At 35.4% G+C, this 16,353-nt stretch overlaps 1 protein-coding gene across 3 annotated transcripts in view; it reads right to left on the bottom strand.

The window, feature by feature from the left end:
• LOC138702919 (neuropeptide Y receptor type 1-like) overlaps window positions 1-16,353 on the bottom strand; it is a 709,682-nt gene that overhangs the window by 358,242 nt on the left and 335,087 nt on the right. The window lies entirely within an intron of this gene.

The following is a 16,353-nucleotide window of genomic DNA, read 5'->3' as shown; positions in this document are numbered from 1 at the left end:
CTGTTACCTTTTCACGCGATAATGGATGAACGGATTTCGATGAAAATTAGAATATAAATTATGTTCGTTGTATCTTAGATTTTAGGCTACATGGCATTCAAAATACGTTATTTAAAAGGGGGGTTCTAAGGGGGCTTGAATTAAATAAATCGAAATATCTCGCTTATTATTGATTTTTATGAAAAATGTTACATAGCAAACGTTTCTTTAAAAATAATTTGCGATAACTTTTATTCCTGGAAAAAGTTTGATAGGACTGATATTTAATGAGATAAATGAGTTTTAAAATTAAAATAACTGCCATCTAAGGCCGTATAATGAAATAAAAAACAAATGACTTTGTCTATAAGGGGCCTTGGACAGCAACAATCGAAAGCTATGAAAGATAGCCTACAGAGAATGTTTCTGTGTTTGTATGAAGTAATATCGGAAGCTGAATTAACCGATTTGTATAATAAATTAATTATTATTTCACCATTGGAAAGTGTAGTTTCTGTAGATGGACATAATGCTATAATGTTATTACAGTAACTTCTGATATAATGTAATATAATATAATATAATATAATATAATATAATATAATATAATATAATATAATATAATATAATATAATATAATATAATATAATATAATATAATATAAGTAATGTGATATTATATAATATAATTTAAGTTATTTGAAGGGTTCAGAACCATTGTGGGCCAAACGCCATTTACTGAATACGTAGAAAACAAGGGTTAAAATTAAGTTATTACCATAATTCAATGGAAACATATAACAAGTAAAATAAAGTATACACATTAAATCTAAATGATGTCAATGTTCATTACACTATGGTTGTATGTAATAAAATTAGAAACATGTTAAAGGAATAGTCATTGCACCAATGAGTGGTCTCTGAACCAAAATGATCGCATTTTAATTATTTGGATGCAATTTAAATTAAGTAACATATTAAACGATTTATCCTTCTATCAAACACAAATGTTCCCTGGATCAAATGTCCTATTTTAATTACGTAATTACTTTATATTTATTTCTAACGGGTGCAGCGGAGCGCAAGGGTACGGCTAGTTTAAAAATAAATGAAGAGCACCACTCGGAAATCCTGAATAAGTTTGGGAATACACCGTGTACATCAAAGAGTTGCACTTCTTTTACGCACACGTCCAATATAACATCAATTGAACCACCAACCACTAAAACATTTAAATTTGAAAATTGTACTTTCGATAATTGTTCCTTTTAAAATTATTCATGTTAATTTTTTATTTCATCATCGTTAATTAAAACTTTTCTTGTTTATTTAATCATCCCTAATTAGAACTTTTCGAACACTTGTTTATATTATTTAGGTTATGTTATAGCTTCTGTTATGTGATATTATGATAGTCACGTATCAGAGATTGTTTAATACTAAGATTTATTGAAAATCATCTGTCAAGTGACGTCGATTACTTAAAATTATTTTGTGCGAGATCGTTGGTTATTTGCTTGGTTTCCGCACAAAACCAATCCGCGGCAAGTCTAAAATTCCACAATCAGTATTCCCAACCGAACACACATAACAATTTCCCTCTTCTTACCGCTTAAGTGAAATATTGATTTTACTGCTTTAGGCTTTTAACATATTATTTTTAGAGACGTTCAATATAGCAATAATTATAAATTGGAAACTTACCACTGCAATTTCACCTAAATTGCACTGTTAATTATTGTTTTTTAAATATTTGCAAAAAATTAAGTAAACTCTACAACTCCACTAAAGTTACTGCATTTCGTGATGCATGTAACATTAAGGAAGCCGTTTGTTTTAAGTTCGCATTTATAGACTGGGGGGAAAAAAGACAGACGTATATCATGGCCTGCTGGAGTATAGTAAACACAGAAAACATTTTAAAGCAACAATGTTGAAGATAGATATTTTTGTTTTCCAAAATTGCCGTCATTGAACAGAAACCAAGATGGAGATTTCATTGCAACTAATTAGAAATTCCTCTTTCAGGTATGTAATAAACGATCTTCACACAAAATAATGTACGATACACGAGCGGTATGTTTGTTTTCATGTTCTCGGAAATTAAAAAAGCTCAACTACGTTTCGATTTTTCAAACTTTTCCTCGAACATGAAAACTTCAACATACCGCTCTTGTAACGCAAAATTCTATTTCATGACACGTGCTGTTTCTGCAGTCTCCGATTCATTTGTTCACAGCATTGGTGCGCTGAAGGTGGTTTGAGTGGTGATGATCTCTGCCTCGCGGGTTGCTTGTATCCCACTGTCGAGGGCGCGGAAGAAATCGAGTATTGGGAATTAGGCAATTCGCTCCCGACCCAATGAGCAGAGACAATTGGAAACTTCAGAACTTTAGATTGAGAACTGTTGTAGCGGAAACAATGGAGGTTAACGAGCGATTACAAGTCCAGCTCTGGACTCAAGACAGCCTCAACACTGACCAGCTTAGTGTTAGAGCGCGATTTCCATATTCCGCAACCCCGCGTTCGATTCCCGGTGCTGACTGCCATGGTATTAGTGGGAATCAGGGCCAAATGATTCTTAAGGTGATCTTAGATGCTCCACTGTGTGTTTAGGCTTTGCTTGGTTGATAAGTCATGCGAAAGTTGTGGAAATATAGGTCTAACTACATTTTATTTTGCTACAGATTAATTCTAATACCCACAACTACACTAAGCAATGTAAGCAATTGTATTCAATTAGAATTAGAGTATGGCTGGACGGAAGAGAAGGCCTACTGTCCTTAGCTCTGCCAGATTAAATAAATAAATTATTAATTACTAGCCGTACCCGTGCGCTCCGTTGCACCTTTTAGAAATAAATATAAAGTAATTACATAATTAAAATAGGACGTTTGATCCAGGGAACATTCGTGTTTGATAGAAGGATAAAAATGTTATGTTTTATTTAACGACGCTCGCAACTGCAGAGGTTATATCAGCGTCGTCGGATGTGCCGGAATTTTGTCCCGCAGGAGTTCTTTTACATGCCAGTAAATCTACTGACATGAGCCTGTCGCATTTAAGCACACTTAAATGCCACCGACCTGGCCCGGGATCGAACCCGCAACCTTGGGCATTGAAGGCCAACGCTATACCAACTCGCCAACCAGGTCAACTTTGATAGAAGGATAAATCGTTTAATATGTTACTCAATTTAAATTGTATTTAAATAATTAAAATGCGGTCATTTTGGGCCAGAGAGCAATCATTTCGTGCAATGACAATTACTTTAACATGTTTCTTAATTGTTATTACATTCAACTATAGTTTAATAAAGATTGACATATAATTTATTTTTAATGTGTACACTTTATATTACTTGTATATGTTTCAGAAGTTACTGTAATAACATTGTAGTATTATGTCCATCTAGAGAAACTACACTTTCCAATGGAGAAATAATAATTAAACAATTAATTAGCTTCCGATATTACTTCATACAAACACAGAAACATTCTCTTAGGCTATGTTTAATAGCTTTCGATTGTTGTTGTCTAAGGCCCCTTATAGACGAAGTCATTTGTTTTTATTTCAGAACAGCGCCTTAGATGGCGTTGTTACTGTAATTTTAAAACTGATTTATCTCATTAAATATCAGTCCTATCAAAATTTTGTATAGAATAAACCTTATCGGAAATTATTTTTAAAGAAACGTTTGTTATGTAATATTTTTCATTAAAATCAATAATAAGCGAAATATTTCGATTTATTTAATTCAGGCTCCCTTATAACCCCCCTTTTAAATAAAGTATTTTGAATGCCATATAGCCTAAAATCTAAGTTACAACGAACTTAATTTATATTCCAATTTTCATATAAATCGGTTCAGCCATTATCGCGTGAAAAGGTTACAAACATCCAGATAGACAGACAGACATACAAACAAAAATTTCAAAAAAGCGATTTTCGGTTTCAGGATGGTTAATTATACATGTTAACACCAATTATTTTTGGTAATTCGAAAATTACCAGAAAAATATTGGCTACAGATTTATTATTAGTATAGATTATTAATTATTAATGTTTTTTCTTGTTATTATATCCACTTCCTACTCTTTAAATTTTTACTAGAAGTTCTGATACTTCTTGAAAAAATTATAACCATTAATTTACATTAATTACAGTAAATGCACATGCATTGATGTACATCTCATTTTATATATCTGCACCTGTTTAACGTCATACTTTGCGTTGAGGGAGAATAGAAAGAAAAAAAAATGTACTAATCGGTGATAAAAACTATGTCTAAACTTTCATTTTACACTCAGGCAAGGATTGACCAGGGCATTGGAATGAAAGCTAACAAACATATATATATATTTTTAAATATTCTGACGCCAACGATCAATATAAGCCACTTCAAACTGAACTGTCACTCACCAGCAGATATATAATTTAACACCTGTATCGTTTTATCCTTGCCTACATTTTGGATTTCGAAGAAATTTTAATAAAATAGACTTAGATGTGGTAAGGTGCACATGCGAAAAAATAATAGGATTCGTTTAATTAGTATGTTGCTGCGGTATGTGTAAATTTTTCAATAATTTAACTTTTTCTACTCATTGTAATGAAATATAAGTCAAAACATTTTAATATATTTTATGAAATCTAATAGGAAAGCATTAATATATCCGTATTAAGACAGCCTGAAAGTTTCATAAGATTAGTTAATACAGTTACTTAGACTATCACTTTAAGAGAGGTAAAGAGATTGAGAGATTGAGGGTGTTTGAGAATAAGGTTCGTAGGAAAATATTTGAGACTAAGAGGGATGAAATCTACGCCTTTGGAGTAACGGTTAGTGCGTCTGGCCGCGAAACCAGGTGGCCCGGGTTCGAATCCTGGTCGGGACAAGTTACCTGGTTGAGGTTTTTCCGGGGTTTTCCCTCAACCGAATATGAACAAATGCTGGGTAACTATCGGTGCTGAACGCCAGACTCATTTCACCGGCATTATCACCTTCATCTCATTCGGACGCTAAATAACCTGAGATGTTGATAAAGCGTCGTAAAATAACCTACCAAAAAAAAAAAAGAGGGATGAAGTTACAGGAGAATGGAGAAAGTAACACAATGCAGAACTGCATGCATTGTACCTGGGTAGAAGAGCAGCTCTAGAACTTGAGCAAAAATGCGGCAACACAAACATATGCAGCGCTCGCTAATTTTGTCCTTTATAGAGATTTCGGGTATCGAAATCTGAAGTGATTATTTTCGATATGCTTTCAGTGACGGCGCTCTTTCGAAGTCATATCCTTTAGTACACAATAAGACACGAAATTACAGCCTTGAATAGGCGGGCGGTCGTGATGAATACTGCACGTGGCTAAATGGTTGCCATAGGAACGACATTACGGGACCGTTAAGCGTCAAGGCATTTCGCTCGGGCCATAACCTCGTAGAATAGAATATGAGGTTGCCTTACTGTGTAATTACTAGTGCAGAATCGTTTACGCCGTCTACACGCACAGAGCGAAATGAAAACACAAGCTCTGAAAAGCATGGCAAAAGAAACCTCGTACTAGTGATTTTTCAGACGGAAATTTTCTACTAAATTTTTTTAAAGAATTTTCCGTTTCAACTCGCAATTTGGAATTCTGTTCTTCGCTCTGTGTACTTGATTTCCAGTCACTTATAAAACTAATAACTCTTGTGACCCGTGATTGTTCGAGAACTTTGTTTAGAGCAATTAATTTTCAGTGAAAAATGTAGTTTCGATTCTTTGTACAGGGTGTATCTTAATTATACCGACAAACTTTGAGGTCGGGTAGAGAATTTATTTCAGAAGTGTTTTGTTAATGGACGTACGGGCTGTGACGTTTCGTTTCAGCGCAGCCTTTTATACAGGGTGTATCTTAATTATACCGACAAACTTTGGGATCGGGTAGATAATTTATTTTAGAAGTTTTTTGTTAACGGACCCAATGCCTGTGACGTTTCGTTTCAGCGCAACTTTTTGTATAGGATGTATCTTAATTATATCGAGAAACTTTGGGATCGGGTAGATAATTTATTTTAGAAGCTTTTTGTTAACGGACCCAAGGCCTGTGACGTTTCTTTTCGGCGCAACTTTTTGTACAGGAAGCATCTTAATTATATCGACAAACTTTGGGATCGGGTAGAGAATTTATTTCAGAAGTGTTTTGTTAATGGACATGCGGGCTGTGACGTTTCGTTTCAGCGCAACCTTTTATACAGGGTGTATCTTAATTATACCGACAAACTTTGGGATCGGGTAGAGAATTTATTTCAGAAGTGTTTTGTTAATGGACATGCGGGCTGTGACGTTTCGTTTCAGCGCAACATTTTATACAGGGTGTATCTTAATTATACCGACAAACTTTGGGGTCGTGTAGAGAATTTATTTCAGAAGTGTTTTGTTAATGGTCGTGCGGACTGTGACGTTTCGTTTCAGCGCAACCTTTTATAGAGGGTGTATCTTAATTATACCGACAAACTTTAGGATCGGGTAGATAATTTATTTCAGAAGTGTTTCGTTAACGGACCCGAGGCCTGTGACGTTTCGTTTCAGCGCAACATTTTGTACAGAATGTATCTCAATTATACAGACAAACTTTGTAATCGGGTAGAACATATTTCAGTAGTGTTTTATTAATGGACGTCGGGCTGTGACGTTTCGTTTAAGCGCAACCTTTTATACAGGGTGTATCTTAATTATGCCGACAAACTTTGGGGTCGTGTAGGGAATTTTTTTCAGAAGTGTTTTGTTAATGGACGTGCGGACTGCGACGTTTCGTTTCAGTGCAATCTTTTATACGGACTGTATCTTAATTATACCGACAAACTTTGGGGTCGTGTAGAGAATTTATTTCAGAAGTGTTTTGTTAATGGACTTGCGGGCTGTGACGTTTCGTTACAGCGCAACCTTTTATACAGGCTGTATCTTAATTATACCGACAAACTTTGGGGTCGGGTAGAGAATTTATTTCTGAAGTGTTTTGTTAACGGACCCGAGGCCTGTGACGTTTCGTTTCAGCGCAACATTTTGTACAGAATGTATCTTAATTATACAGACAAACTTTGTAATCGGGTAGAAAATTTATTTCAGAAGTTTTTTGTTAATGGACTCGCGGGTTATAACGTTTCAGTTCAGCATAGAATTTCAAATATAAATATGGAGAAAAATTAAAATAATACTGAAAAATTATCAGTGGGGTAATCCTAATATCCCCATTGGTAGCAGGAAGGTTAAAAAACTTTCTCATTATACAAAGATTGAGATAAATGCCTGTGACAGACAAGTTTTATTGCATTTTTTGGCAACTGAAGTTTGAACATTTAAATTCCGTGTTAATTTTTTGCCCACCCGCTATAAGCAAATTAACGAAGTATCATGGACAGGCTTCCGATTGAAACAAGAAGCAAGAATCTCCTCGAAATGTCAAAATCTCTACAGTACATGTTCGAAAGCTGCACCAGATAGATGAGAAGCAAACCATTTGCTTCTGAAAGTTCTGACAGATTTGTTTGTGAGTGCTATAGTGGTTATAATTTGTAAACACTTGTGTTGTGTACATGATGTTTGAGCCGCGTAGTGTACATTTGTCGATCGTGATGGGAGATGAATACTGTATCAGTTATTGTGCAATTGATGATGTACTTAATAACATCGTTTTTTATTAATGTAGAATTATGAAGCGCTCTCAGGCTATTAAACTACAGTTTATATAATAGGAGTTTTATTTAAAAGAACATTTGAAATTAATATAATTTCTAAACTAATTGACCTATTGAAGTGAACTAAGCTCTTATAGAATGTGTAATGAACAGATTTAGTTATTCCATGCTAAACAAAATGCTCCCATTGAATGTTTTGAAAAATAAACGGAAGTTCGTTTGCTACTTGACTTATTTATTACACTTTTTCCAAGTTGGTAAAAAATGGCTTTTAAATCTTCAAACAACACTTGATTTGACCGAGCGAGTTGGCACAGACGGTAGCGTTTGTGACTCGTATTCGGAAGGTCCCGAGTTCAAACAGATTTACAGATTTTAAAGTATTAACTATTGAAGAAATTTATAAATATACAGAATGTTTAAAAAATACGGGGCATAATTTCAGGTATGTATTTCCCACATGTAGACAATCAAAATAGTTCATTACAACATGTGTCCAGAAATGCTTCATTTCCGAGTTATGACCTTCACAACATTGAAATTCACCGGAACGTTTTTCTTTCCGCAGGTCGTTGTCATTACAGAAGATGTTCAAAATGTCCACCTCCTGCTTGAATACAGACCACACATCGATGTCTCATTGACCTGCGAACACGATCCCAAACTCCAGGAGTATTGCGTATGTCCTCAGAACATGCCAGAATTCGATTCCGAAGGGATTCCAAATCAGGCACCGGAGACGAATAAACCAATGATTTTAAATGGCCCCACAAGTAGAAATCGAGAGGGTTCAGATCAGGTGAGCGTGGAGGCCAAGCAATTGGGCCACCTCTACCTATCCATCGATCAGGAAACCTTCGATCCAAGTACCGGCGAGCCGTACGACTGAAGTGTGCAGGAGCGCCATCATGCAAGAAGTGAATGTGTTGACGATTGATCAGTGGAGTGTCTTCTAAAACATGAGGTATGGTTCCGGTGAATTTCAATGTTGTGAAGGCCATAACTCGGAAATAAAGCATTTCTGGACACATGTTGTAATGAACTATTTTGATTGTCTACATGTGGGAAATACATACCTGAAATTATGCCCCGTATTTTTGAAACACTCTGTAGATTACTAACTTACTACCATAGAAATAAAATAAAACATAAGTCTAATCGACATGAATATCGTACTCGAAGACAAAAGTCTACTTTCCCATTAATTGAGCCTAAATGTCATACAAGTGCAGCTTTAAACATGGTGCTAGTTTCGCCCCAAGACTTTATAATAAAATTACAAACCATTTTCAGAATTTGAAATATTTTAATATTGAACCTTTTAAACAAGAAATTTATAAAATTATTCATGATATACAACATCAACAAATGTGTCGAATTTTTTTCGACATCAACGAACACTTCAGTAAATGTTTTTCTTTCTGTTTGTTTTGTTTGTGTTTTTCTGCATTTTTGGGTCAAATGATTACCTATAACATTATTTGTTACTAAATTAACCAACGATCAAATGTCTGATGACCTCCATCTATACCCATAATATCACCCAGTTAATGACATAAATCCTTGTTGCGGTGGAAGTGTTATTTACCCGAGCCCAAAGATTGTTAATCTAATTTAGAGACACCCTGTGTTAATTTCAATCATGTTAGTTGCTTTATAATAACACTGTATATTTAGTAAGGGGAAAAGTTTTAGGGCCATATTCATAGACTTCTTAGCGCGGGCTTCCGGTGCATGATCAGCGAACTAACGTTTTTCGTATTCACAAACCAGTGTTAGCGATATGAAATGATATAAATGCTGTACAAGTAATTACTCGATACCCGGGGCTAGTTTAGCACGCTCGTAGCGCGGGCTACGAAATGTCTATGCATAGCACCCTTAAACTTTTTTTGTGAAATATTCTCTGGGCAACTTTTCGTTTCATAGTTTACATAATATTAGTAACCCCTTATACTACTATTTCCCTTTCAACGACAAAACTTCCAGTTCCTTGAATATGTTGTCAAAGTTCAGCATAAGATATGATCAGTTATGTCAAATATATTGGTATCTGACAGTTCAGAACTTACATTTATTGTTTGGATGTAGTTTATTTATAATGTTCATTGACGACAACTGTACAAGAAGAAGTTTTGACAGTTTATTATTCGTTGTCGTTTTAAAAACCATTCATACAATAGTAGAAATATTGCTGACTGTCAATATTCTTCATAACAATCTTTATTATATGCAATAGAAATGACAAATGTCTTTCCCCTTCATCAGAGTATTGAAACTGCAAACTCATCCAGCTTTAAACATGACCTTTTCAGATCATAAATTTAGAATGTCTATAATTGTAAATTATTCAGTCGTCTGATTCCATTTCACGGCAGACCATTCAGGACAAAGGACTACAGGACTACCAACCGATTTCTGGACTTACCTCCACATACTTCGGTACGTTAGTTAGTTAGTTAGTTAATGGGTTTAAAAAGTGCGCGTCAGCTGCAATGGATATTTGCGCCCTTATCTAAAATTCTTTCAAAAAAACAAAAAACAATACAATAAGCTGAAAGCTAACCGAACTAAAAAACGTTGTCACATTAAAAACGAGGTACACAAGACTCGGAAGGATCATCATTCAACTAGTACCGGGGTAACGTGTATTTAGCACGAAGTTTGATATATTGCGAAATATGATTTTACTACTCAGCTTTCTAAATTCATCACTGAGATGGTTGGGCATCGGTCCCGTACACTGGTCGAAATTTCATGAGAAAATTCTTCCTCTATGAAGACTCGAACTAATGCTTATTCCCTAACGTTAGTCGAAGACACAACGCCTAAGACAATACAGCTGTGGCACGGGGAAATTCAGATTATTATTATTATTATTATTATTATTATTATTATTATTATTATTATTATTATTATTATTATTACTACTACTACTACTACTACTACTACTACTACTACTACTACTACTACTACTACTATAGTTATTATAGGTTTAGAAGTAAATTACGAAAAAACAAAGTATATGATTATGTCTCGTGACCAGAACATTTCTTTTTGTTTAGTGAACTGTCTGAAGACAGAACTAGGAGACATGGCGATGCACAACTTCTAATCACTAAATTGTACACCAATACAGCGTTGTTTCAGATCTCTGATAACGAATTTGAATGACGTCATGTGCGTCAGGAATCACACCGACATGGCAGATGAATTGTGGCGAGAAGTGCCAGACCAGTAGTGAGTGATTTCATAATCAGAGTGCACGGTGTATCACAGTAGCAATGCCCAAGAAAATCGAGCCTTTTTGGGAGGGGTACATAACAACCCTTTCCGATGCCAAGTACAGTTACGTGAAAATCATAGGAACCTGCAAAAAACGTGGTTCCGTTATTTCCAAGAAAGACATCTTGTGTGTACCTAATAAGACTGGCAAAGCTCGGATGGGATTAATTCCAGAGTGGAAAAAGCAAGCAAATCCACCCCCCGTTACAAGTCGTCGTACCCCACGAGATGATACAAATTTATTCCATTCCAGCTTTACCAGTCTTATTAAGTACACAGAAGATGCCTTTCTTGGAAATAACGAAACCTCGTTTATTGAAGGCTTCTCTTATTTTCACTTAACTGTAATTGGCATGGAAATGGTCGTAATGTAACCCTCCTAAAAAGGCTAGATTTTCTTGGGAATTTCTGCTGTAAGTCGCCGTGCACTCTGACTATGAGATCACTCACTACTGGTCTGTCACCTCGCGCCACAGTTCAGCTGTCGTGTGACTCCTGACGCACATGATGCCATTCAAATTCGTTATCAGAGATCGGAAACAACCCTGTATGCCTGGGTTAAATCCCAAATCTCTCCGCAGTGCATATGAAGAGAAGATATAACACTGTTGATAATCATTCGTCCGTCAGATGGTGACGTTAAGACTGGCGACTCCTTTGGTGCTATTCTACATGAGTAGGCTACGTGCCGGCACCGGGTTTCTCCTGCTTCCTTCCTCACCTTCATCATCAACCTCACCAGTTCCCTACACTACACTCACACGAACACTTACATATACATTCACCCTAGTTCGCGACATACTGCCCGTGTCTCACGTCCTGAACCGAGAGTTCCCTAGTGCTTATAACCACGCCTCTTAGGTCTGCTCGGACCGTCACGGCAGCTGCAGCGTGCGGCACGGCAGCATATTACATGTTCTGAAAACATCCTATGCCATCGCAGGGATCTTTACTGGTTATAATACTGGATACTGTAATCGTGGTTACCACTATCGCTATTATCTCTGATGGCGATTTCCTAAAATGTTTGTACACACTAGGCCACTCTTCGTTCAGTCTGGACAACTGCTGAATTACCATAGAGCAGCATTTCTCAAAGTATGTTCGGGGGTTCCATGAGCCCTATATGATTTTAAATGTTATTTTATACTTTTTTTACTTGGTTATTTAACGACATTGTATCAACTACTAGGTTATTTGGCATAGATGGGATTGATGATAGCGAAATGGTATTTGGCGAGATGAAGTCGGGGATTCGCCAAAGAGTACCTGATATTCGCCTTACGGTTGGGGAAAACCTCGGGAAAAAATTCCAACCAGGTAATCAGCCCAAGCGGGAATCGAACCCGCACTCGAGCGCAACTCTGGATCGACAGGCAAGCGCCTTAGCCGACTGGGCTGCTCCGGTGGCTATTTTATACTTAGTGGATACTATAAAAATATACAGAAACGTTACGAAAATATGAATCAATTAACATGAAACCACCGATGATAATAATAATAATAATAATAATAATAATAATAATAATAATAATCAAAGAATATGCGTAATAATAATATTCCAATAATATGCGTAATAACAATATGTTTGATGAAGAGCTAAAACGGAAAATACCCATAATACTTATTACTTTCATCACTGGATTCTCTGCGTATGTGTTCACTAAAACAAAATATTGAAAAGACAAAATGCAGAAGTATAGTAGAAATGAGACTACAACTTTCCGCTATAAAACCAGATTGCAGGCTTAAAAAGCAAATACATTCGTCCCACTGAACAGAATTATTGATATACTAGCTTTCACTTGTCTGTTAATTATTAAACACTAATAAAATATTACAAGGATTCCGCAGTTACACTTTAGATTAAAAGCGGTTTCGCGGTGGAAGAAGTTCGACAAACACTGCCATAGTGGAAAGAGTTTACGGATGTGTACACATGACAACTGTAATCATGATTAGGTCGATAATCTCGAGTAGAGACTGTATCACTGGTATTAGTGTTTAGTTACAGGAATTGATAAGAAGGACATAATTTGTTTTGTGAGGGGACAGCCTATACATTCGCTTGTCCATGGCTGATCCTGCTCCATAGCTGACGAAAGGAATCCTGAAAAGGCCGATGTGTTGAACGTAGGGTAGTAGGCACATGCGGTACCCAGGATCTCCTACTCTCCCCATCTGCGCCTCGCCCCGCAAAGAAACAGCTCAGGAAGTGAGGCACGGGCAGTATTTTTCACTGATAGCCTGTCCAGCCGAAGTGGTGTACAAAATTAAATTGGGTCACAATCCTGCCATCTATTTTCAATATGCGGAACCCGAATTACGCAAGTGGAGTGAGTAGGCATTTGATACATACACAATTTTTTGTCAAGGAATAAAATATTTCTTAGTTGTGAATAGGCCTTTCTTCTAGATACAATTAAAAAGAGAAAGTCACATTTTTCTGTAATACGAAGTTCGAGAAGTCTCCCCTAGGTGTTGCAAAGCTTATGCATGGGCATGCTGTCATCTTTCTAGTGACGGGTAATCTACTTGCAAGTGGATAAGAGACAAGAGTTACGCAATAAGCAGCTGAGATACTTAAGGGGTTAGATTCAGCTTACAGGAGTAAAATATTTTGGAAATATTCAACATTTTTTCCTCAATTACTGAATCTTGTACAATAATGAAAATTTATACGTGTAAAACATTGTCATTCTGCTATATGAAAAATATTTTTACGATTGAAAAAATTATATATATATATATATATTTTTTTTTTTTTCAAAATTCGTAATGGCGGCAGTTTACTGTGCAGTGATGAAATGTTTCCCTCATAACTCATAAACTTCTTAACTTCTCATGTTCTCTCTCTTTTATTTTATTGCTGAAACACACATTTACAATATCATGCTCGTTCAAATACATTCGTTAATAAATAATATATATATTTTTATTTTGTGTTAGAAGAAAATACTAGCCGAATATTTGACCATTTTTATTAATGAATTTAAATATAAATAAATAAATAAATCGTAAACATATTTGTTTCGTTTAGCAGAAGGACTGTGTTTTACACGTGCTGATTTTCATTATTGTACAAGATACAGTAATGGAGGAAAAAATGTTGAATATTTCCAAAATTTTAGTGCTGTAAGCAGTACCTAACCCCTTAATAACGTAAAATGTAACACAATAAAACTATTAAACAGTAAAACTATATACATCTTAGTGATAAAAATCACAATCAAATGCAAAACAATAAAACAAAGGCACATAGACGCAATCGTCGGAATTATGTGAATTCCCTGACCTTTTTTATGTTAAATTAATTTCATTTCCAGTTTGTAACGTGTCTGTGCCTCTGGTTCTGACATTTACATGCGTCTCTGGTATGAACAATTGTACGGACGGGAGAAACACTTCTCCACCCAACCGCCGCCAAATTCAGTTATATTATATGACGTAACAATACGTTTGAAGCGCGAATCTGTCAAATGTATGCGTATATAATGTCATTAATGTTGATTGCTACTGTTTTGAATTACGTACTGTGCTGTAGAGTGTAGTGATGAGATAAACTGCTCTTTTGTGATCATTTTTCGACCTGTGATTGCTGATTTATGATCACGGTGATATTAAGCAGTGAAACAGTGATTGAACTGCGAACTTGTTTGAGGTGAACACTGAACAGTCCCTTCTTCCCCACTCATCAGAGCTTCTCACTGCGATGTTTCAATGTTCTTGATATTTCGCACGTGTAGGAGAAGGCGAGAAATGTTGAGGTTATCCATTTGTACTTCACAGAAGTCAAGTGTAAGCACAATACTGAGTTGTAAATGTAGGTGTAACATTCATTCATTCATTCATTCATTCATTTAATAATTTAATTTAATATTATGGACAAACTGAACATTTGTCGTCTGGGTACCGAATACAATGATTGTCCATTTGTTCTTGTAGAGCAGGCATGTCAATTGATGCCCACAGGAGCAAGCGCGCGCTTTAGAGCCCAGGAGAGCCTGAGAGCTTTACAGCGGAAAGGAAAGAGACAGACGAAAGAGGTGGTATATGCCGCTTGGTCGAGCTATATTCAGGAATGGCCAGCACTGATTCAATAGATAAAGGGAAGAGAACTTATTACAACTGTATCCATGTTAATTTTTAGATTTGTCTGAGAAGTATAAGTGCATTATAAGAATGTAAGTTTTAATTTTAATGTTCATTTTTCACAAGTTTGATTTTTTTATTCAAAAGAAATATTTTGTCAACTTTTCGCATAGAAAAGTGAAATTTTCAGGTGTAGGCCTATTTATTTAGTAGCCTTACAGAATGTTTTCGTAAATCTAATATACCGTATATACGTATTAGTGAAGATAGTGTATTGAGCATTTTGAAAATATTCGCATGGAAATTGTTAGTAAGGAAACGAATCAACAAAGCAACTACTGTTACATCATAAGCAAAAGATACGTGCCCATGTGTTGTAAAAGTGTCAGCTCTATAGCTTCAGCAGATTTGGAGAAAATAATTTAATATTCTGATGAGAGGAAGTTGCTCACAAATTTCACCTTAAAAGCATAATGCGATAAGAGTTTTGTCATGCAATATTAGTTACACTTAAAACAGATACAGTACCTAGGTAACTTTGCTTTGTACTGTAATATTGTTTTGATTGGTTTATTGATTACTTTTATAAGGTTAAAAGTACCATCAATATAAATTCCAACTTATCATGTCATACTCAATCTCTTTCTTTGGAATATCACTTTCTTTATGAATGATGTGTTTCATCCACTTAATTAATACAGTATAATATTATACTACTATGTCATACTCAATCTCTTTCTTTGGAATATCACTTTCTTTATGAATGATGTGTTCCATCCATTTAATACAGTATAATATTATACTACTATGGAATTTAAGTGAATATTCCTTCTTAACTCTCTATTGTGTTATTAAGATTTAAAACAAGTGCAATATTAAAAAATCAGTGTTAGTACTTTTGTTTTACAGACAATATAGATAATATTAAACAGAAAGAAGCCATATAAAAACAACGACATAAAATTTCACGTTCCGTTTGAAGTTTGTGCACCACTGTTTTCTTAATCCAACAGGTTGCTTATTCATATACACAACTCTTCCTCTTTATTGATTAAAGTTCTCGTTAACACTTTGTTAAAAACATAAAATTTACACTGTCACACGTTAAAAGTGTTAAAATTGTTTAAAAAGGTATTTACCTTCGACAGACGGCCCGTTTCGACGCTATTTGTCGTCGTCTTCAGTGTCGACAGACGGCCCGTTTCGACGCTATTTGTCGTCGTCGTTCAAATTACGCAGATCACATTATCGACAATAATCATGACTACAATAATATAGAAACAGATATGGAAATTTTACACATCACACCAAAAGGT

The sequence above is a fragment of the Periplaneta americana genome, chromosome 7 (assembly GCF_040183065.1).
Source record: "Periplaneta americana isolate PAMFEO1 chromosome 7, P.americana_PAMFEO1_priV1, whole genome shotgun sequence".
In the NCBI taxonomy this organism is placed as follows: Eukaryota; Metazoa; Arthropoda; class Insecta; order Blattodea; family Blattidae; genus Periplaneta; species Periplaneta americana.
This window is presented reverse-complemented; position numbering and strand designations above follow the sequence as displayed.